Below are 24,432 nucleotides of genomic sequence, written 5' to 3'. Positions count from 1 at the left end.
CCTCTCAACAGTGCCAAACTGATGGTCCTTGCCGCTGCCTGCAGCTGCACACCAGGTCTGCTCTACCACCTTTTCACTCCTGCTCCCTGCAACTAAGCCATGGAAACCTGCTGCCCTCACTGGCATCCGCTGGCCACACGGCTTCCATGTGGCTGAAGAGTCTGATGGCAAGAACACACTGCTGCCCCACAGCTGGCACTCCACTGAGCACAGCAAGACACATTAGGGCTTACTTGTCCTCGTGCTGTGACACACATTTCAGCTTGCAGATCATTCCCACATCTGTTATAAACTTCTGGGCAGGAGCAGAACTCAGGTGGAAAGGGTGATGACTCTATATCGTTTTCTCTTGGTGCTGAGGAAGGGCAGGATACATCACTAGAGAGCTCTAGCTTTGTGGCAAGTGAGACCATTTGAAAATGCAGAAGATGATAACTAATAGGAAAAAGTGCTGTCAGTTGCATTGCACTGGAAATAGATAAAAAGATAGGAACTGAATATAGGTTACAACCCATTCAGATCTGATAAGTCAACTTATAAATGAACAAAGCACCACCTGGGGCAGAATCCATGGCCCCGTCTTCAAACACATCCGCGTTAGGATCTGCTACACAACCGGCTTGTCCCCATAAGGAAAATGGTCCTCAAATCTCTGCAAGTTTTCCCCACATGTAGCAAAAAAAAAGAGAGTAAATAAAACATTTCTAAGGAAATGCTGCATTCAATTCCTAGAAATCCATGAAACATGTATGTACTTTAGCAATCTCTTGTAGCTGTTTATTACAGCTAGTTCACACCCTGCAGGCGTGTGTTTAACTCCCCCTCTGCCTTAAGAGGGCTGACACTCATAACCAGCTCCCCTTAAGACCAGAAGAGTGCAGTGCCCTGCTCACCAGAGGAGACAACCTCCTGTCTCCAGCCCAACCCCTGGGCAGGAGGTAAGGCATAGCAGCCATACAAACATGTGCTCACTTCAGAAGAGTGGTTAGCTCAGGAAGCTGGGAAGCAGGAGGCAGAAAAATTTACATGGTCGTAAAACTTCAGGGGGAAACCAAATGAGAATCTCCCATGTCCTCCAGCAACCAAGAGTTTGGGGGCTTCTGGTCTCACTCTGGTAACACTGAAGCTTAAGCAAGTGCTTGATGCCCAGTGCCTCACACTGGAGAGCTTCTAAACACCAACAGGCACTGAAACTCGGGGCATAGAGGGAGGTTGGTGGATGTACCTGTATGAACCTACTGAGCAGTCAGTGCCTCCAGAGCTAGGCTGACAAAAGCTTCTGGATCTTTTCCTTGGATTCAGGCACTTCAATTTTTACTTATCACCCACTCTAGACACCAAAACAGGTAATACAGCTTGAGAAGATGAATATAAACATCACCCATATGCCTGAGACATGCTTGAAACAGCAACTGTAGACCTCAGTCCTAAATCAGCGCTCTTGCTGACCCCCAGGCAGCTCTTTGAGGTCCCACTGCAAAAAGACTGGCTGTTTGAAATGGTTTAAAATGGCTAAAAATGGCTTAAAAAAACTACAGACCTCTTACACACACAAGCAATGGTAGCATTAGTTCAGAACAGCCAAAGCAAGTCAAAACAAATAGGTCCAAAATTAAGGAAAACAGATTTTTAGGAAGGAATTCCTTCCTGGATTGTTTTCTGGTGGTGGGGAGGAAAAGGTAGCTTGCACTAGGTGGGGGCTTTTTCATGTTATGTACTTATTTTTTATTATCTGTTCTGCATTATGTTATAGAGTTCATAGAACACTGCAAATGTCCAAGGAACCAGAAATACAGAAGTCATAAACAGTGCTTTTGTTGTTTGTTTTTTTGTTGTTGGAGGTTTTGTTTAAATATTTGTTTTTCCTACCATATCACAGCCACAGCTTTTAAGTAAAAGGACAACTTTTACTTAAAAGGGGCTTTTACTTAAAAGTTGTCCAGGGACAACTGTTGTCAGGTACATTTAGAATACCTTACACATCACTTGTGACACCAGCTTTTCATTCTATCATTGCGGGGTTCTTTCCTGCACTAGACAATAACAGCTCCACAGCACATCAAGAGATCCTTGGAGATTCTTTAGTTCACGGATCATTGACAAGAAGAGACATTACAGACGTTCATGTCGGCATAGCTGCCACACATAGGGTCTTAAGCCCACTTGTTAAAACCCTGCAGCAGCTAGGCTAAAAGGTCACAGGGGATATTAATCTCTATTCTTTGGAGCATAAGCTGAGCTGATCCCTATCTGAGGTCAGAAAAGAATTCTTCTCCCGGAACTAAAGCAAGTTCCAAAAGACAGTCTCTATTCCAACATTCAAGCATCATACACACACAAACATATCCACAGGCAGATACAGTGACTGTGTGAATGGCGGGCAAAGGGGGACAGCTTGTTTAGCACACTCTTCTGGACTTGTGTGCAATACCAGAGGGAATGCAGGACAACTGCCCCCTTCAGCCCGTCTCCCCCATAACTTCACACCACAGCGCCACCAGAGGCAATAAATGCTCACCCCTAACGCTGAGGTCTGTAGCAGGGGCTTTCCTGTTGCTTGACATTGAACGTTCAGCTCTGCAAGTGCCAAAACGAAAGGCATCTTTACTATCTTTACATGTCTCCTTTATGCCTATGTGTTTTGACACAACCAGTTACACAACTGCATCCCATTTTCTCCACAGGCACCCAACTCATGCACTGGATGGATGACACTCATTAAAGAAGCAGTTACTCATTTTTGCTTTATTCTCATTGCTCCAATAGTCTTTTTCCAAATCAGTCTTTTCTTCAAATTAGTTGTTAACTCCTCACTGATAGTGCTATAACATACCTGGTTTTTTCTGGATGTGTGTCTTTCTCTGACCAAAATTTTACCCAGGCAGACCAAAGGGATTGCTGGGCATATGGTCTCAGCTGGGCTCCACAGCTCCCAGAGATTGCTGGGCATATGGTCTCACGTCATAGCAGCTGTGCAGTATTGCTGACTGGACAGCTGAACATCTGGAAAGGCCTGGACATACACAGATGAAGACTGGTTACTAACTCTGTTTCTCATTTTCTGTAAGTCAGCCATGCAGCACGATGTCAGGCATCCCGAAATGCAGCGTCAGAGACCCAACTAACGTCACAAGACAGAGCCACGCTGTTAGGCACCATCTTCTGAAATCCAGTGCTGAGCTACCTCAGTTTAAGGCCATATTGGTTTTGTAAGCCAGCTCCGACCAGTTCCGAATAGCTTCCTCTCCCTCAATTATGTTTTCACTTAAAATAGCACAACAATCTGACTTCCCATTGTCGCTTCAAAGTTAAAACTTGCTAAAATGAAGATATATAACAATATGACAATTCCTTATCTGGAAAAGCATAAACTGCAACACCAACTGGAATATCATCAGACGAAGAAAAAAACCCATTTTTTCCCTGCACAACTTGCAATTCCTACTGGGAGCCTACAGAAGTCTATTTCTGACTGAAATATAGACTGTATTTCTTTTTCACATGCTTGATGTATTTTTTTTGACTTTTAAGTTCTCCAAAACCACAATTATAAAAAAAAAAAAAAAAAAAAAAAAGCCTTGCCTGCTTTATTAGAAAGATTATCCCTTCTATTTTGGATTTGGGTGCAGAACAACTAGTCTTCATTCCTGATAATTAACTGTCCCTGTTCAGAAGCAATCACTGATGCTGCAGACAATTATCAGGCATTACGCTCGCGTGACAAAAACAACATTTTAACTGATCACTGTCAGATAAAATACAAACAAACAAAATGCCTGCCAAGTTCCACAGCCAAATCTATCTTTCCTGGTTAACTTGGCTTTGTTTAAACTTGCAGCTGTGGTCCCATAGACTGGTGTGGAAGCTAACAATCATTACCTCACAGGATCACAACTCCTGTTAAATTTATATATATATATAAATAAGAACGTGGCTCAGTTCCAGCAGATTTGGATTTAAACTACATTTGAATGGCTTCTTGAATCAAAGACAAGAAGTGTGCTACACCAGTGCTCTTTTCTTTTTTTCCTTCTGCTGTGTGCATCAGAACGGCTACAGCGGCAGGAGCAGCACTGGGGGCTGCAGCAAGTAATGTCATTGGAGTGTTCACTCCCTGCTCAACATGTCACTTCAAAGCAGCACTCACCCCAGATAAAACATATACACACACCGTGGTCCAGGAAACCCAGCACTGAGGGATCTTTCAATTCAGTTAACTGCTTGCTGTTAACTGATTTTTGGCTTCTTTGCACTGAAACTCTGGTTTGAAATAGCAGACGTGGAGTTAATGGGGAAATGTGTGTGGAAGTGGGAAGGAGAATAAGCATGCACACAGGCCTCAAACTATTTTTCTGTGGAATCTTCTGAGAGCTAACTTGAAGCAGAGAGTTGAATGTTATTTTAAATGCAAGTGAAAAGAAAAGAATTTTCAAATGAAGACAAGACATTCACCGCAAGTTACAAATAAATACATGAGAAACTACTAAGCAGTTGGTCAGTGTTTTAATTAGAGATAATGTACTATTGCATCAAACAGAAGGCACCCAGGAGAATGAAACTGCCATTTGCTAAGCTTTTGAACTATAATTTTTTGAAGAACTAGAAAGAGGAGAACCAGAGATGATTGTGCTATTCCTAAACTGACTGCAAAATGTATTCTTCTCCAGAGCACCCTGTGTACCAGCTTCAGGCATATCCATATGGTCACATCACCATTACTCAGGGTAATGAGGTATCCATCAACTAGGCTGGGTAACAGAAACCAAAACAGCTAACACTAACACCGTGGGGCAACTCGGGGGAGTGCAACTCCATACACACACAGTTCAGGAAGCAAGAGGCTTGCTAGCTCCTTTTCCATCTTAGCGCTGCTGGACCCAGGCTGGCTCCACACATCTCTCTTCTCTCCAGCACATTTTCAGGGCTCCTGGCATTAGTACCACCCCAAATCCAAGCCACAATCAGGAGGCACCAGCCCTGAGGTGACCAAGCCCTCCTCTGACAGGGTGTAGGGCTCAGATACCTGAAGGATTCTGCAGGACCCATACGGAGCTCAACAAAGTGGAACTCGGCCCAAATCAATAACCCCTCTGGCCACTTTGTGGAGCCACTTGCCTCTCTGCACATCACGTGTGTAAGCACTTCTAGCAGAGCAAACATGCCACCAAAGACTCCCAAGATGGGTCTGTGCAGAGCCAGCTTGGGTTCAAAGTGTTTATTAGGTCGGGCTCTGTGCCAAGAAAGGCAGTTAAACTGCTTCTGCACCTGGCCCTGGATACAGCACATCCATGTTCCCACAGCAGCTCCTGAGCCCTGCCAGACCATAGGCAGCTCCACAAAGATTCAGTTCTGGTGCTGCTACATTCCGAGCGCAGCCAATCTGCAACCCAGATAAACTTTCCATGAATAATTGCAGGTTTAATGGACTCACACATGTGTTTATAACCCTGACTCATAAGGTCAGAATTTAGGCCTGAATACTTTCCATCTTCTGAATTCCCCTCTGAATTCCAAAGAATTGGCACTTTAGGACTATGAATACGTATTTTTTTAATTAGAATTTTGCTGGTTTTAAATTGGTCTAAAGTACCTATGCTTTAAAATATATGCTTATAGGCATATTGCTGTTAGTGCTACCGACATCACATCTCCACGTTTCTCAGCTCATTGCCAGAAGGATCAGCTGGGTTTTTTATTTTTAGGGATTTTTTTTGCAATTATTTAGACAGAAAGCCAGAAAAAGGCCTACTGTTGTTTCCTTGACTTCCATTTACTTTTCTTGAGACTGTGATTAGCTCAGGCAGGATCCACTCCTCTCTGTTACCTGCTCAAAAGCCTATGTGTCTGAGAGCAAAGCACCCTGGAAGCATGCTGCAGCAGCGATATTCACTTCCACAGCCTGGCAAGGACCAGGAGCTGCAAGAAGCCTAAGCCTGTCCTAGGATGTATCTGACATGGGGTTAGAAACGTTCAACTGCAATAAAAATCAACATCCACTGCAAAGAAACCCATCTCTGTGACATTTAAAACTGTATTAGGAATAGCCATTCAGTGTTCATATGCAAGGGAGTACTAATGCAATGAGCTTTTAAGATACAGATTTTCAGGAATAAAAAATAACTCCCTCTAAGAAACCAGTCATAAATATGTGTATTTTATATATGATATGAGAAAGGAACTGTGATTTTATTCCACCTCATGCCTGTTGGAGAATACAAGATAATGGATAACACTAGAATTGTCATCAGAGTAAATAGAAAGGGAAGAGAGACAAATGCCACACTGACATCATGGCAGAAAAGTGGGCACAATAGAAACGAAGCAAAATTATTTTAAGAAGTAACACTGTGTCACATCATATAAAGACGACCGAGTGCAGCAAGCTCAACAGAGCCGAAGTGTGGTAGGACAACTATAAAGTGAGCTGGTTGAGGAAACTTTCCAGGGCCACTAGCTCCTGTCTCTTTGGCTGCTGCTTCCTCCGTACTCACTCCGGCCTCCCCTGCCCTCGCATCTGCTCTGCCACTCCTCCTCCAGCAGATCTCTCCCCTTTCATCCGTTCACCCATGCTCCTACGTGCCCCTCGTACTCTTTCTTCCCCCAACCTCAGCAGCCCGCACTTGCAGCCACAAGCTACCCAACCGACCCTCCCCTCAGCGCACCTCCCGACTGCGCCCACCCACCCGCCTTCCTCCCGTCTCCCTGCATTCCCTCATCCTCTTAAAAACTGATGCTCTAGCATCACACCTCTCCCCATTCAGCCGTCCAGCCCCCAGCACACCCCGCCCGCCCGGGTCCCCCAGCCCGCCCTCCCCGGCCGTCCCCTCGCATCCCGCCCCACCACCAGGCACCGTGCTCCCCTTCCACCCTGCCCTTCTCGGCAGCGCTGAGGGGGCACCCTTGGCCCCCGGGACCATCATCCCCTCAGCAGCGGCTCCTAAGAGACGAGTCACCTCCGCGCCCTCGCCCAGACCGAGCCCCCTCCTCACCACGGTCTCCTCCGCGGGGGCACACCGCAGCGCCCATCTCCCCACCCCGCCAGCCGAGCGCGCTGGGGTTTGTAGTTCCCACCCGCCACCTCGCTCCTCAGCCCCCGGCGCCGGCAGGGGGGACGCGGACTACACTTCCCAGCAGGCTCCGCGGCAGGGGGCAGCTGCCCTCTGCCAGCCTCTCCCGCTGCTACCCCCCCCACTCTTCCCGCCGCCGCCTCCCTCAGCGCGGCGGGATGGGAGGGTGGCTGTTGCGCCGGGGTCCGAGCTGCCGCCCGCCCCGGGTAGCGCCGTGAGGGGCCGCGCTGTAGCCGGGCCCTGCCGTTACCTGGGAGAGCCGGGGTGCGTGTCCGCGGACGGGAGCGGCGCGGGGAGGGGGCGCAGCGCTTCTGCTCTGTCAGACCGCGGCGGGGGGAGAGAGGCACCGGGGAGAGGGGGGACGAGCACGGGCGGGGGAGGCGGCGGCGACGGGTGGTTGCCATGGCGGCGGCGGGGCGCGGGGAGGGGACGGCATCCCGCTCCCGCCACCCCGCCCCTGCCGCAGGCCGCCGGGCCCCGCAGGCGGAGCTGGGCCCGCTCCGGCCGCTGCCGCGTCCCCGGCCGTGCTGCGGCGGCGGGAAGGGTGGGGCTTTCCCGGAGAGACACAAACAAAGGAGCATCCCGCCGCGCCGCAGTCCCGCGGCAGCGGTTTGGCCGCCCTTGGGCGAGCCGTGTGTTGACCCCCCCCCCCGGAGGCCCGCGGAGAGCCTCCGCTGCCTGCCCGCTGCGGCTGGAGCGGCGCAGCCCCCGGCGAGGGAGCAGGGTGTCGGTGCCGCAGCAGAACGGCACCGGGTCTGGGTGTGCGGGTGCGCTGTGTGCTGGGCTTCGTCTGTAGCCAGGTTTCAGGGGATGGACACGCTTCCTCAGTGCACAAACCTCGTCTGTTTCCAGTCCGGCTGAGGGAGTGGCTAGGAAGGGTGAAACGTGCGTTTGTCCCGCAAGGGCACGGACAAGGGGACCTAGCACCATGTTTGCTAACGGGTTTCATTGCTTTTATAGAAAGGTAAAGGAACGGGTTTGGGGATTTGCCTGTTCCTTGGAGCAGTGGTAGCTGGTGATCACAGGCAGCCTCACAGGGCGGCACGACCCAGTCCGTGTCCTCTGCTGAGGGTGAATGTAGCGTTTCTGAAGCCTGCATCTCTCAGTTAATAGGAACAGCCTGGTCTCCTGCCAGCAGAGCAGTGCGGTTATAAACCTCTCTGAGAATGTCGTTTCACAGCTAATGCAAGCCAGCCTCTGTCTGTATTGCCACCAAAAGGGGCAGTCCTGCCTTCCTCTCTGATCATGGCTATGCTTTCCTGTTGCTGTTTACACGGCAGTAACTCTTTCTGTTGCCATATGGCGAGGCAAGCCTGGGATCTGATCGTGGGGAAAGCCAGTCATGCCTCTCGAGAAAATTACCAGAGTTCAGCTGGATCACGTTCCTGAACTAGCTGACCCTGCAGAGCTGCTGCAGGCACAAAGAAGGCAGAGGCAGCGCAGAGGCAGGAGCAGCCCATTGAGATCCCAGCGGATCCACGCTCTGTTTGTGCATGCAGCAGCTCCACTGCAGTGCGTCCTTGCTGCTGGAACTGCCTTGTCACAGCTCTGAGAGTGTCCCACAGATAATGACCTTGTGATCGCTCCCCATAATGACACATGATTTCTCCAGAAAATATCAGTTGTAGTTACGTTAAGGTAACAGCATGAGGTTGTGTCTCACAGTAACGTTCTGGGAAATGTTAACTGACTCGAGTGAAAAGAGCAGGGATTGAAACTAAAAGCTCAGTATGCTGCTTAAACAATACAGCATGTGTGAATGTGTCACTCGTGTATCTACAGATCTTGCTTCCCTCAAAATCATGTGGAGATTCTTATGCCTTTGTGAATATTTTAGAACTGGAGCCAAAATCTTGATGAATTTATAACAGCTGTGACTCTGGCTTCCCGTTTTCCAGATTTCTTCGAACTTGCCTGCCCATGACATCAATTCCTGCTGGTTTCTCACATACCCAAAAGCATAGATGCAGTGCAGACCTTACAGAGCTCAATGCTGCTTGGGGAGAGCACATGATAAGCAGCCTGTTCCCAGCGCTGCCATAGTATCCCTTCCCACAAGACTGTATACCTCTTATCACATTAGGCAACACATTAAATGCTTTATCTGAGGATTGTGTCCCCTAGCTAGGAAACTGTGACACCAGAGAAGGTTGGTTATTTAGTCTTAATCCCTATTTCTTTGGTTTGGGATTATTTTTCCCCATCCCTTTTCTTAATAATGCTTGAGTCAAGTGGGGCTGTTTCCTAGTGGCAGAGGGTACCCATGCTACCACTGACCTCCCTTTGAAAAGTAGTTGCTCAACACCAGGGCAATACTAGTGTCACCCTCGTTGGACCCCTTGGAAGGTAAGTTTGGTCTACACAGATTGCCAAGATCTGCTAAGTGACTGGATCTGCAGGAACAGAACCACGTTTCCAGGTTCCTATCCCTGCATGCTAGGATCAGGATAATTCAAGTTGGAGGAGATTTCCGAAGGTTGTCTAGTCCAGACAGACAAACAGAAGTTCATAAGCTTGTTAATAAGGCAAAAGAATGGTAGCCATGAGTGTGACATTTCATAGCCTTTCCTATTGCCACAAACTCCAACAAGCCTGGCTGGAGTGGTGCAAGAAATACTGCTTCCCTCACCATCTTTTCTGCCTCCTTACTGAAGGTTTCTGCCTCCACAACAGTCCCTGGATTGGAAGACACTAATGTTTCTAATCCATTTTAATACATTAAAGTCATCTTTATTGGCAGTCTAAGCTAATTTGCTGGACCTTGTATTGAAGCAGCTGGGACTAGTGCATGTGTTTTGTTCACCACATCTGCTGTGAGGCAGTAAACTCAGGCAAAGAGAAGGTAAGAAATTGCTGGGAGGGGGTGTTACACCTTAAGCCACTGAAACTTGTTCTACTATGAGTATATTCTCACAACTTACATCTTTTTATTTTCTGATAGAGGCTATAAACCTAGCAGTCTGGCTAAGACATGATGGTGGTGGGTGTCAGCGGCTGTGGTTAGGCGGGCTCCAGCTGTGTTGGTGGAGGAGAGCATTACTCACAGCCATACTCCAGAGACTTATGGCCCTTTCCAGCAGTCTGCAAATCTGCCAGCAGAGCTGATTGTGTGCCCTCTCTCTCTGATTTATTCTAGTCAGTTCAATCAGAAGCTGATATAAATTAATGTAACTCTTCTGCCATGAACATTTGATTTGGTTCAAAAGTGTCTCTTCATCTAGAGTAATAGCAGACACTGTCAGGATAAGTTTAAAGCTATCCACTCTTAGGGTCTGTGTCAGATTAACAAAACTGGTTTCTGAATTGATTTGGTTATCATTACATAAATTCTATAGACTGTGTCTAACTCAGATGGCTGGCACAGGCTTTTAGCAGAGAGCTTCATTTGTAACCTCCTCCCACACACAAAGTTCTGCAGGAGAAGCTTGAAAACATACGAGATGTCTGTGAGTTATGAACTGCCCTTTGCTTTTGTCTTCCCTTCCTCTTGCAATTATATTTATCTAGACTACAGGAATTGTTGTGCCTTCATAATAATCTTTAATGCTCACATGCAAACCTAACTCTGCCAAAGGTCTTACAGGCTAGGTTCAGAAATGTTGTAATAATAAAAGGTGAAAAACAATAGGGAAGCAATAGGGAAAAGAAGTTGTGTGTTACATATTCGAAGGTTAATGCCTATGAAGTTACACGCAACTCAGTAAAGGCGTCAGTAGACACACACTGTTAATTTTTGTACACACACAGCAATTGGTCTGTGTAGATATTTTTGTGGTATGATATATATCAGTATGACACATCTACCAATTTCTCTTCTAGGAAAGAATCTCAGAGTCTGAACCTTGAGAAACTGTGATGGAATGGCAACACAGGAGGATTTAGTCAACATCTTTCACACAAGGTACATCTCAGATGCTGTGAATTGCTCAAGGGAAAGCGGCTGATATTCAAATGAGATTTCAGTTAAGCCAGAAAGTGAGAGTAGGAATGGACACAGGTGTTTGTATTTATCTGATCAAATTTAGACATCTGTCTTGTAGACCTTTGCCTCTGAGTTAATTTTCCTCTATGTTTTTTCATGATAGAGAGAGACAGGTGCTTTGGGAATGCAATTCCCACTTTGACCAAGGTTGGCTGTGCCCTGAATGTGTTTAATTTTTTCCAAGCTTATAGCAGATCTAGCTGATAAGCATAAATGTAAGGGTTGGCACTGTAGATGCCTAAAGGTAGGTGAGAGGAGTCCCAGCTAATGTGTTTGTTGCATTGTTAGAGGCATCGACAAAGCTGTCATGACAGTTCTGACTAAGTTGATTAAAATGATGATGAACAAGCCAGTGCTGCATTAATGGAAAATACAGGTAGAAGAGAAGGTAGATCTTTGAGATGGGTTGAAGCAAGCCCATGGCAGGTTGAAGAAAAAGCAGTACTTCTGCTTCGAGTCTGTGGACACAGGTTAGCAGAATTAACAGGAACTATGATATTGTGTTTTTTCTCTGTTTATACTTAACATGCAGAAGGATTTTGCATATGTTGGAGCATTTCTGTTTGGAGAAGGAATAAGAAAGTAGCTTACGGTAGTCAAAACAGAGAGAGAGGAAGACTCAGTCAGAAACATCAGAGAAAGTAGCCAGGCCCAGGGAGCTGTGTGTAAGCAAATGGTAAGTGAAAATGGAACAGGGAAAGAAAAGTTTATTCACATTGTCTCAGTCCTGTGGCACACCACTAGATAGTATCAAGTGGCAAAGTTCCCTTTATCTGCCTGCTAGGGTTGACAACTGAGAGAAAATCTCTTGTGATGCACTATTAAGCAGGAAAAAACATTTTGCAGTGTATCTCTTTCATTCATGTGAATTTTAGGCTGGCTTGCCAAAGATTTGACTCTTCTGCAGTTGCACACTGTCTGTCCCACTGCAATGATTTTGAACCTCATTGGCCAATTTCAACTACATTTGCAAAAGGGTGAAGGTCTTAATGGTAACTGAATTCCTTTTGTAGTAAGTAGCATAGTAGAAAAGATGGACTCGGCTGGTGCCCCTGCTGAGCACAAGGTAGGCAGAACTTAGCTGGTAAAGATTTCCTCTGGCAACAAGCTGCCCAGCCTGCATGCGTAAGATGACTGGCAGCTCCACGCTTGGTGCTGCTTATGGCACCTACTTCTGTGCACAGTTGCAATACCATGTGTGACCTGTAGGCAGCTGTTTTATTGGAGTGATGGGGGTTAACTGGAGATGGATACAAAACCATAGGATACTACACTTTGATTGCTTGAACCAAACAGTTGCATCGGTTGAGCCTGTTAACTCAGGCACAGCCATGAATTCAGTCATGCTGGTACGTATTATTCTCCTTTCCCTGTAGATATTTTTCTGACTTAAAAGTGGCAGTTTCAAATAAGAGAGCTGTTAGGCAGCTCTTTGTACACACTGTTTAGATGCCCAAACCACTAGAAAAAGCACAGTATGATACATAGTAGTGGGGCTGCCCGGTGGTTTTGATTTCTTAGCATGTTAGTTCCAGTTCTGCAGTGTGAGATATTAGAAGATTAATTGGCTTGGGCAGTCTCATCCTGTAAACACATTCATCCAGGACAGAAGATAGCTACATATAAAGAGCATTCTTTAACTTATTGGTAATCCTTTCCAGGACTGTCTCACACAGTCCTTTGGTTAGTGCTGTGATCAACAGCAATGAAGGTGGCTGTGTTGGAGAAAGATGCACTGACAACTGGTGTTTTGGTGTGTGCCTGAGTATCAAGATTCTGCAGGGCAGGAGGTAGGCACACCAGAGGCCATGCATCTGCATTGGAAGAACAACTGTCAGTTGTTGATAGCTGTTTAAACCCCCATCACTGAACATGTAAAAAGTTCTGAGTAGGTAAAAGCAACGTATGTAAATGTCTGTCCTACTGTAAATGACAAGATGTAATTATAGAGGAAAGTTTAGCCAAAGTTCCTAATTGAAAAATTAAAAAAAAAGTTTAAGGAGAACAAGGAATTTAAATTCATGCTAGTGATCATTGTGAAGAGTCTCTTTTCCCTTTCTGGTCCCCTAATGTGATTACTATAGGGAACATGCAGTGGTTTCCATGTGAACAACTTAATCTGGTTTGTATTTTGCGAGTAAAATTGGGAATCTTTCTTTAACTTCAAAATTTGGACTGTATTTGGACAATGTGCATTTTGTTGATGTTGTTCATTTATCTAATAAATGAGAAACATGATTGTGTCAGTAGAGGATCAGTGGTACAAAGAACAGTATCTCATAAAAGCACAGACATTCGTATGGTATCACAGCTTCAGTTACACATATTTTAAATTATTATAACATCCCATTCACATTCTCGGGGGAATATTCACTGCCTAGGTTTAAACATCTAACTTAGATGCCTAAATTAGGAGGCTTGTCTCCCTAGATGCCTTGCATAGTTGAAGGAGTGAGAGAGGCTCCTCCAGAGAGCAGTTCAGACTGTTAGTTAGGCTTCTGCTCTGAATTAGCATCTGGAGGAGCCTCTTCAACTTTGAATGCTGTTCTGTGCTATTCTTTGCATCTTTTCCTTGGCAACAAAACTGACTTAATTGATCTCCACCCCTCAGCACTTGTTCTTGCCCTCTGCTTTTACATGTCTCTGTCGCTTGTGCCGGTACAGCTGTTGTTGCTGGCACTGTCAACGAGGTTGGTGAAATCATCTGGGTTAAAAGGAACCCTGCAAAAGAAGGTGTAACTTTTAACCTAGGTCATGTCTCTGATCTTGTTTATCACATGACCTTGTAAACAGTTAAACCTGCATATCTGAGGAAGTGATCAGCTTTAGCAAGAGACAGAAATAAGCTGTTGAACTCGGGGACCTATTGCAAAGTGTGCCACCAAGAAAAGCATATATTTAACTTTGGGATATAAGTTAAGGAGACTGAGTCTTGTATCTAGGTATCGTTCTGTTCAAGTACGTGAGTTTTATACCATTACAGTTTCACAACATGGAAGTTTACTATCATTTGCATCACTGTAAGAAAGAGATACTCTAGACTTATATCTGTGTTATCCATGTAAAAAATGGTCATAATTTAAACAAAATAATTTGTAGTATTTATAAAAGTACCATGGAAAGGTATGCTAGACTTTATCAGTGAGCCTATAAATAGGCATGGTGTTGCCACTAACATAGAGCAACTGCAACTGAGTTTGAGTACCTTAAGAAGTTTACAGTGCAGACGTCTTCACATGAGCCTTAGATTCTTTTCAAAATCAATGGAAAATCTGGCCTCTTAAATGATGTTTCATATGACCTCTATGAGATATTCATATTAAATATCTACATCTGTCCAGCTGAATTGCACTCACAGGCTGTGTGGCTCCTCTTTGTACATAGAGCACTGCTGACTACAACAAGCTAGGTTCATTGCCTTGTGTACTAACCTCTAAAACCACCCAGGCTCAGCTGCAAATATGTGACTAAAGCTTCATTTTCTGATTATTGGAAGCCGTTCCAGGTCAGAGAGACTTGATGCCACTAGTGACCACTTTCGGGATACTTTCTCAGTCTCTGGCAGTTAAGATATTTCATGTCGTTACAGATTTAATCATCCTGTTTTAAACCAGTATTCTTTTAAAACAGGCATATATTAGGAATGCTGGCCACAAACCCAGTGAGGTGAGAGAACTGTTAATAGTTTTTAATAGTTATTAATTTTTGCATGGCATCTTGTGCTGCTTTTTAAAGTTCTAATAACCTGTGAAGAGATTGTTTAATTATATTTATCTGTGACCTTCCATAGCTCGACCTGGCTAATTGCTTTTATTAGCTGAAGTACTCGCCTCTTTCTGGTCCTTCTCCACGAAAGTAAGAATGAAAACATTCCTAAAGAGTCAAGTAAGGAAGAAGCTAAAATCCACAAGGAAGCACAGCTGAAGCTAAGTTTCTATATGCTTAGCTGGAGTTAAACCTATATATGCTGTTCTCTTCTTGTGTGCATTTCCTCATTCAGATATTTTTTTGTATCACCTTAGCAGAGAAAAAAAAAAAGAGAGTGGAAGTGTTGTTTTCATTTTTCATGCGTTTTTAAATGTAATGAAGTTACAAAATGAAGCTGTTGTGGTTTAACCCCAGTAGGCAGCTCAGCCCCACACAGCCACTCGCTCACTCGCTCATTCCCCGCCCAGCGGAATAAGGAGAGGGGGCAGAATTGGAACACTAAAAGTGTGAAAACTCGTGGGTTGGGATAAAGACAGCTTAATAAGTAAAGCAAAAGCTGCACACAAGCAAAGCGAACCAAGGAATTCATTCACCACTTCCCATTACCAGGCAGGTGTTCAGCCATCCCCAGGACAGCAGGGCTCCATCACACGTAATGGTTACTTGGGAAGACAAACATCAACACTCCAAATGTCCCTCCTTTCCTTCTTCCCCCAGGTTTACATGCTGAGCATGACACCGTATGGTCTGGGATATCCCTTTGGTCAGTTGGGGCCAGCTGTCCCGGCTGTGTCCCTTGTGTACCCCCAGCTCACTCACTGGAGGGCTGAGGAGCAGAAGAGGCCTTGGCTCTGTGTAAGCACTGCTCAGCAACAACTAAAACATCCCTAGATTATCAGCACTGTTTCCAGCACAAACCTAAACCACAGCCACATGACAGCTACTGTGAAGAAAATTAACTGTCTCAGCCAAAACCAGTATAACTCTTTTCATCCTTTTACAGTGGAGAAATACATGTTTAATGAGGGTAATTGTGCAGAAGAAGATAGAAGATTGGGGTTTCCTTAATTACAAGTTATAAAAGAAGAACAAAGGTTATTAAAAAACAGTATTTAAAAAGCTCAGGAAAATAATACTCTATACAGTTTTCTCAAGATGAGGAAGGTGATTCTGTGCTGTTTGTATTCGGGGTTCCCTTCTACTGCCATTTTGGGGAGGGAATCCTGAGAGTGAACTGCCCAAGATCCATGCCTTATCTTGGATGCATGGAATGTCCCTAAATTTTTCTCCAAGGAGAAAGCTAGGAGTTAAGCAGAGAGGACCTGGGTGCTCAGCCTGGGTGCCCAGGCTTTTTACATTGACCTCAGTGCAGGACATAGTGCAGACATCTCTTAAGTGCCTGGGTTTAGTCCTGTGGTGGGATGAGTACCATATAAACATAAGAGGATCATACAGATTGTCTGGGTATGTATATGAACTGTATACTAGACTTTGAAAACAGAAGTGGTTAATACCATATATCAGAAGCACCTTTGTGTTTCATACATACTGCTGAAATAAAGCCGCTTACATTCCTAGTTAGTAGCTCTACCTGCAGCTCAGCAGAGCTTTGGCTAGCTCTTAGATCTAAAAATAAATTTTCCTTCCTGAGATACCATACACTTCAGTGATATTATCAGTAGGAATGGAATGCAGAACTGGAATAGATTACAGTAATTGTTGTCTAGAAGCTTTCTATCCACTGCATAGGAAACCTTCATTACATTCTTCATCACACCATATGGCGTCTAAGTGTAATGTGATAAAATTACTAACACAGGGCAATAAATAACATTATGATTATGTATTATGGGTGCCACCTCATACGTACACAACAAGTAATTACAGTTGGAATGAATAATGGAGATTTGAGTGTTATATCTAGGAATATATTGGAAAGGACACAATTTGTCATTAAGGATGGCAATTGTCTCATCTGACTTTATGGATTCAATAAATAGGTGTCCGCACCAGGCCAGTCATCTGTGACTGCATCTGTGATCAGTGGAGAGGAACAGGCACTTCAGAAGATAAATGGCCTCTCTGGTCTTACACAAATATTTTCAGAGCAGTGCATCTTAAAATCTCACACAAACAGAAAATCTTCAAGGGGAGAAAAAGAGAATACATCCAGGAAAACCTGGTCACATGTTGTAACCTTTCTCAGATGAATCTCCAAGTCTGTTCTCCACTTCAGAAGACAACCATCAGTAGTGAAACTTTTGATGATGTTTATTTAAGCCATTTTTGACATGTTCCAGTGATGAAAGTTTCACATTTCTCTAGGCAGTCTATACCAATGCTTGTTTTTTGCTTAATCCTGGAGAGTTGTCTAGTGGTTTAGCGTAAATCTCCTTTGCTGCAATTTATCCCCATTGCTTGTTGTTCTTAAAGACACAAACAATTTATTTCATCCTTCTTTGCAACTACTTTTTACGTATTTAAGGATTCCCCTCCCAGTTTTCTCTGTTCTTGACACCATTTGTGTCTTGACACAGAACTAAAGCTCTAGTAAAGTGAATCTAGTAGGATTTAAACCTTCCCTCACCTACTTCTTCATGGCCCCCAGTGACCTCAGTGGTCCACTGACTCCCTGATGGCACTGATGTATCTTGGTGCACTCACAGTTGCAGCATCATAACGCTGTTACTCCCGGCTAAGTTCAAGTGAGCACTCCCAGTTCATTCTGTCCCTCCTGGTGGATGGGGGAGAAGAGAGGGTTAAGTGTTTGGTTGATTCTGTCACTCCTTTATGGACACCAGTTCACAGCATGTTCAAAGGCATGATGCCCACACTCAATAGGGAAAATGTGGGGGCTTGTCAGGCAGTGGGATTTCGGGGTGGGTTTTTTTCACTTGCTGTTTTCACAGAGCTTCCATGCTTTCTAATTTCTTTACAGTGGTACTTCCATAATTTCCACAACGTATTAAACATAAATCCAGCTGTTTCGTTTGTGTGTACTGAAATACGCTTAAGGATCTTGTAAGTAAGTTACTCTTAGCACAGGACATTTCACAGGACTATACATTATACGATAAAATTATTCTTAACATGTTAATTTAAAACATATTTTTCTTTAGATTTTTTCATAAAGAAGAAGGAAGGAAGATATTTAGCTCCAGACAGCACTTGCAATAGAAATCAGTTATTTCTGTACAGCATCTTTCCTTTGAAATATCACTAAATGATTTCCAGAGAGAGGAAGAATGTAATTTAATGATCCCTTGCACAGCTCGAACACCTTTCATCAGAGCATCTCAAAGCATTTCAGGCAAGCCTGAAAGCTTGTCTGGTTTCCCCCAGCTATTTCAGTTACCCTAATAAAAGGTACTGTGTCTTCCTACACACCTTGTATTGTTTAGCACTCAAAGCATTATCATACTTGTTTTACAGATAACTAAAAAGGGCACAAAGAATCCACGTAGTTTTATTTCAAACAATGAATCTAAGATGAACTCTGTGGGGTCCCGCTTTCACTGGGTCTCCAGCACTTGCAGAATACATGTTCTCAGATTACAGGCAGACATGTGGAGCAAAGTCTTCATCCCACTGACATCAGTGGCAGAATTCCCATTGATCTGAATAAGGCTGAAAATGCATCCTAGCTTTTCTAACTGCTGCCTGCCAAAATCGACTTCAGACCTGTGCATCCTTCCTGTCTTGTGCGTCACCATTAGTGATGAAGGTCCTGCAGTCCACAACGTGTCCGCCATTATGTTCTCAGGGAGACATCAAGACAAATCCAAATGAGGAATGAGAAACCCCAGCAACAGGAGTAGTCTCAGCTCAGTGAGGATATGGTGTGTGGTTAACAGTCTCCTTGCAGTTACTGCATATGGGTCCATCTGCCTATTGATGCATGTGCTCTGTGCTGACAAAAGGAGACGTATGAAGAGCTGTTTGTATCGCCTTGCCGGGACATGGACATGTGCTGTCCTCACCCACGAGTGTCCCAGGGTGCAGATGTGCTGCCAACACCACCACAAGGACTGTGTCAGGTCTCTGCTATCATGTCTGACCTTTTCTAATTAAAGGACACTAACTGTTTTGAGAAATTGTGGAGGTCTCTTCCAGCTTCATTTGTGCTTAATTAGGACTGTGGATTTGGGCACACAGCACCAAAACCAAGTGTTGTCTTAAGGAATTAGAGTCTCAAAAAATTATCAGTAAGGCTTTCTACTGTAATGTCTGTGGAGTGTGCACTATCATCAGAAGACATATTTTACAACAGAAAAACAAGCACTTTAAAACAGAGATTTAAAAAAGGAACACAAAGGGAGAAAATGCCTGTGTATGCAGTGTCCGGATGTCTTCTCCTGCTATTGAGGATGGCTGAATATGGTCCTGGTGAGAAAAAGAGGATTTGTTCATTGTCACTCTGTATTGTCCATTTGTCTCTTGCTGCAGGGTCTTCTCAAGCTTGATGGACGTGCAACCACCCAGTCTTAGTATATTCTTGATGATGTTTTAGTAAAATGCTGATCGAATCCTCTGGCTGTTGTGCTAGACTGAGAATAGCAAGCTCTTGCTCATCTGGCATTTGTTATCTACAGCTGCCTTTCCTCTTTCATAGGTATTTTGGGTTATGGATAAGCTAGAGGAAAAAAGAGAGTTTTTCATACCGCCAGGTTTAATTTGAAGCTAAAGAACACCAAACAGCCAAGGTCTGAGAGCAACTCTTAGGCTCACAGAAACATTCTCATGTCTTTTTGGCTGAATTAAATGTTGGTCTTTCAATTACATCTTGTATTACGAGCTGCTTGCAAATCTTTGTATCTGATCATTCTCTTATTGTGTTGGAAAACAATATGTGGGAGTTTCTTTCCATACTAGATCTTTGTGGGTTACTTGCTAGTAAACTAATTTTACATGACTCAGATTTAAATAATAAAAAGGCTTAACTCCAGTGTGAGAAGAGTTTATTGTCCACAACTGTAGCCTAGAGACAAACTCCAGCACCTTTGGGACTCAGCTGAGGCAGCAATTAGGCAGCATTTTATTGTGATGCAGTGAGTGCGCAAAAGATGAAGCTGGACTACTCTCAAGAACTTAGAAACAAAATTGGCTTCCTGGAGAGAGAACATAAGAAATCTGGCAACCTAAAAATATTTAAAGAGCTTAGGGCTCCCAGGGGAGAATTTCAGGCTATTGAAGTGGAAAAGACTGAGCATTTGCTAAGATTGGAAAAAAAAAAGAAGGGGAGCGGGGGGTTTACATGAAAAACGACAAAGTGTACAGATTTTTTTTTTTTCCTACTGTAGCATGTTTCAAAGGGGAAAATATAATAAACCTGAAATCAATCAGTAGCACGGACTTCAATGCAGCGTTCCAAATCAAACAGCCCTGGCTTGAAAACAGGAGTCAAAGAGATCTTTTTTTTTCCTTTCAGAATTATAAGGGATTGAGGCCAAGAAACCATTAAATGAGGTGAAAGGTCTGGGCTAGAGGGCATCTTGAGCAAGTCTAATGAAGTCATGGTTGCTTCAGCAGCCACGTTCCCAAAGGGATTTGCTGTGTCTGTTACTGCGTCTCTCTGTTCTTCCTCGGAATCTGGCTTCCTGGCCTGTGCGGTTACGTGCCAGAGCGTGCCCCACCACACACCCTATGAAGCCCCCTCCTAGCAGCCCTGAAGCGTGTAGCATCCCTGTGTCAAAACAAAGCCGTACAAAATGTGATTTATCTCGCCTGTTATTTGACATGTGTCATACAGACATTTACCTGTGAGCTAGTCATGCCTGACTCCCTGTATTGTCAGCGGAGAGCAGCAGGAGCTTACAAGGCACAATTTAGCTCAACTGAGCATAAATTTTTATTGTATGCCAAAAGTGTCTGTTTCTCTCTGACTTCAAACAGCGTCGTAAGGTGACTAACTCACAAATGGACACCTACAGTTTAAACATCTCCATTTGCTCAATGAACTCTACCTACACAACTAGCACTATGCCAGTGCAGACTATATATCAGGGGTTTCTCTGCTGTGTTCTGGCTATGCTTTCATGCACCCCATATCTAGGACTAAGAGGAATTAGCTAAACAGTTTAGCTTATGTCCTAACAGGTAACGAAAGGGCTAAAGGAAGCAGAATATTTGCCCTATTGCAGGCTCTTCCTTTTAGTGCCACCATTCTTCTGCATTATGCTGACAGCCCTGTCCACAGGTTTGGGGGGTGAAGGGGTGTCTATCCTTAAGGAGACAGGGATGGGGGACACCACAGAATGGGAACGGAGGAGGCTGGTGAGGGAAGGAAGCATGCAGCAGCACGGAGGGAGGGCCAGGATGCTTTATTTGCTGCAATAAGTAATAGCAGCCCAGTCTGTACCTCGGGCATGTGCAGCGCAGCGCAGTTCACAGTCCTGAGCTCTGCATGTGTAATACAGCTGAGGGATAGATCTCCCTGGTGGGTTCTCCCTCTGCATCCTGGAGCAAGAGCACCTGAGGCTGTGCTGCAGGTAGGGAGAGCACCACATGTTACAGCTCTGGCATGAAACCCCGCCACACACATCCTGACTGCGCCTGGTATTACAGCCTTGCCTCAGTCGTACAGCTCCTCTCATGTGGTTTTGTGTGTCAGAGACAAGCCCATCAAATGGCAAAAGAAACCCCAAAAGATCTCTGAGGTATATCTGCGTCAAGGGGCAGATATCCGTGTCTTGCTCTGCTCTTCTGTATCCAAGTAAACTTCATCTGCACAAACTTTTGATGTGTCTGTTGACTTTGACAGCGCTACACTATTAGGCAAAACTTACAATTTTTAAATAGTCCCCTGCAGAGTACCCATTCTGAACGTACTTAATTTGTTCTCATAGTCCCAAGGCTTCACTTTCATGTACTTAATGTCATAGGCTTCCCATTCAGTTGTTCTGTTGCTAGTTTGGAAGTTTCTATGCTCTCTGACTGCGATTTGCAGGGCAGACAAGGTTTGTTGCTGTTGTCAGCAATGTGACAGTGTAAGGGCCCAGCGTCAGCAAGCTGCCCAGTACTGCGGGCCTCTGTTGAGCTCTACACACAGCACTATACATATTGTAAAGCTACCCTGCTCATCCTGCTCATCCTGCTCTTGATTATTGCTAAATTGCCCAGAATCCATCTCTTTTGTTTGTCAGAAATTAGGCACCTCTGGTAAACAATAAACTGAAGTGAAAAGGACAGCATTATCCTCTCTGAAGCATACCAGCATAGCAGCCAATTTCTGGATACACCATTCATAGACCAGAAAGCAAAGCACTGACTGGTGTGCAAATGTAGCAGCAAACACAGTGTTCCCTGGAGAGGCTGAGCTGTAATGTGCACAGGCAATGTGGAGCAGTTCTGGATGAGCAGAGGACATGCATATCTCAGTGTGCTGCAGATGACTGTGGCGCTGGTGTTGAATGGTGCAAGGCCAGATATGTACTTAAGGCATTTCGTGCTTCAGCAGCATCTGCTAGGAACATGATACACATTTTCTATACATCCGAAAGACCTAATATAAATGCAGTCATCTGTGGGAGATGGGGAGTCAGACCCTATGCCCAAGACAGGTGTGGAAGCCCTCCTTGGCCACTGCTGGGTCAGTGATGAAGAACAATGCACACTGCACAGCACGCCATGATGCTGAAGAGGAGACAGTGCTGAGGACCTGCTCAAATATACCCATCCTGCACTTGACCAGTTAACCTGCTTTGTTCCGGAGATCCTGTCGCTTTGCTGAAGTGACACAGAGCAGAAGGAGCGTGGTGGAGGTCGGCTGGGTTCAGCAGTACATGGGAATGCGCAGCCTGGGCTATGAGGGGAGGTGGGTGTACCTTAAACTAGTTCTGTTGCTGACAGCAGCAACCTGCAGCCTCAGAGTCAGGGCCTTTGGTAGGAATCCAGAGCCACATACCCTTCTACAGTAGAAGTGCCTTTGTTGTTGGAAGAGCATCCACAGACAAAGCACATTTTGCAGCAAGACTTGAAAGAAGCAGGTATAAATCCATTGTCATATTGCTCGGTGACAAGAAAATAAATGTTTTTATGCCTACCAAGATGTGACTAGCTCGTCAGTTATGTAACCCACTCATTCATGCTGCTGTCATCATCTATGAATAGTTTTCCTGACAAAAGACCTTACACAGCTTCTTGGTCTTTGGAAGCACTAAGGATCTGGCTGTATTGCACTACATATGGTGCATACCTATAGAAAGTCCGGAGAGCCTTCCATGAGCTTTGCTTATGGCCAACATTTGGTGTTCTCAGATTAGCCCAATCTGTGATATCCAGCAATTTAAAACCAAACAGGCTCTTTCAAAAGCCCCCCTTTTTTTTTTTTTAAAGTTGCATATTTAATAAATCATTCACCCGAAACACAGCTTATTTTATAGTAGAGACGTGATAGGGGACCAGATGTGCAAAGTGTCAGGTCAGAAAGGGTTAGTTTAGGACACATATCACACGCTTTAGAAACATCAGTGGTGCTTGGTACTTTTGCTGAGATGTGATTTGACCATCTCAAAGTGTTGTACAAACAAGTAGCAGTCCTGCCTCTGCCATAAGAGATATCAGTATTACTCCCATTAGAGATAGGCAAATTGAAAACAAAGGGGCAGGGATTTGTCTCTTGTCAGTGGCAAAGCTGGGACTGGATTCATTTGTCCTGGTTTTTTGCTCTAAGCACCAGCATTGTTTCCCAGCTAACCCTCAGCTGATGAACAGTGGGGCAGGAAGCAAAATAAAGCCTAATGAGGCCAATGTTCATCTCAAAGTAGATTGATACCAATGGAACTCAAGTAGCTGCTTTGAAATGACTGAGGGTTGACAACTCAGTAAAGTCAGGAAGAACAAGACCTGCACATTCTGGGGAGGAAAGAGGTCCTATGGGCAAAACTCACACAAACTAAAACCAGTGTAGCTGGAGGACTAACTTCTGATTATGATATCTATTTATCTGTTCTTCATAGTATAACAGAGTTTAATAAATGCCATGACTTTCCTTGGTTTACAGTTATTTTACTCTGTACCTGGAACCCCCAGCTAAAATGAACCCGTTGTTCAGTAGATGCTCTGGAAACACAGGGACATTCCTGGGCAGCAGGTGTGATAAACCTAGGCAAGGAGATGGCAGAGGCAAGGGGCCTTGCCTCAAGCCACAGAAATGAGGCGGCACCGCATGAAACACAGCCCAGGCCTCTGGATCCCCAGACACCATCTGCCTCTCTGCAGACATGGACATGGACAGCCTCACTTTCAGGTTCCAGGGCCTGGAGCAGAGGGAGAAGAAACCAAGTAAGATCCCTTCCCAGGCAGAGGGGAGCTCAGACAAAGCCCTTTGAGTGCCATTCTGGTGGGCAACACTTCTTGAGCTTCTGTCATGCAATCCTCTTGCAGGGGTGACTTCCTCAGAGCTTCCCCCTCAGCTTCTTCCCTGCCTGTCTCCTCGTCCTCTGCTCCCCGCGCTCCTGGGCAGAGCTGGTGCCATCTGGACATGCCTTGTGGAAATGAGTTTCTCTCAGGGACAGAGGACTGCACGCTCCCTTCGGAGAAAGAGAGGGCTGGGATTATTGCTCCTGGAACTGGAATAGCTATTTACACACAGCAAGAAAATGTTATTTGGGGGGCAAAAGGGAGCTGTAATGTTTTCCTGTTACAGTAGTTGGCAGCATTTCTCTATAGCCCAAA

The 24,432-nt window shown here is 44.9% G+C and overlaps 1 protein-coding gene and 1 long non-coding RNA gene across 14 annotated transcripts in view; one reads left to right on the top strand and one right to left on the bottom strand.

The window, feature by feature from the left end:
- KATNAL1 (katanin catalytic subunit A1 like 1) overlaps positions 1-7,623 on the bottom strand; it is a 43,899-nt gene extending 36,276 nt beyond the window's left edge. For 2 of the 9 annotated variants that reach the window (XM_030477449.1, XM_030477450.1), the window contains exons 1-2: positions 6,990-7,063; positions 2,834-3,013 (exon numbers count right to left, since the gene is read on the bottom strand). The gene's annotated coding sequence lies outside the window, so the exon portion shown is untranslated. Of the gene's footprint in view, positions 1-233; positions 517-556; positions 653-2,833; positions 3,014-6,989; positions 7,064-7,317 lie in introns of those variants that run through there. The other 7 variants (XM_030477448.1, XM_030477446.1, XM_030477447.1 and 4 more) reach the window with 7 other exon arrangements.
- LOC115604384 overlaps positions 7,152-24,432 on the top strand; it is a 73,969-nt gene continuing 56,688 nt past the window's right edge. For 3 of the 5 annotated variants that reach the window (XR_003990255.1, XR_003990252.1, XR_003990256.1), the window contains exons 1-2: positions 7,184-7,331; positions 10,887-10,968. This is a non-coding gene — a long non-coding RNA (uncharacterized LOC115604384). Of the gene's footprint in view, positions 7,332-10,886; positions 10,969-14,839; positions 15,147-18,189; positions 19,703-24,432 lie in introns of those variants that run through there. The other 2 variants (XR_003990253.1, XR_003990254.1) reach the window with 2 other exon arrangements.

Source organism: Strigops habroptila, chromosome 2 (assembly GCF_004027225.2).
Source record: "Strigops habroptila isolate Jane chromosome 2, bStrHab1.2.pri, whole genome shotgun sequence".
Classification (NCBI taxonomy): domain Eukaryota; kingdom Metazoa; phylum Chordata; class Aves; order Psittaciformes; family Psittacidae; genus Strigops; species Strigops habroptila.
The sequence above is the reverse complement of the archived record's forward strand: the minus strand, read 5'-3'. Positions and strand labels throughout refer to the sequence as shown.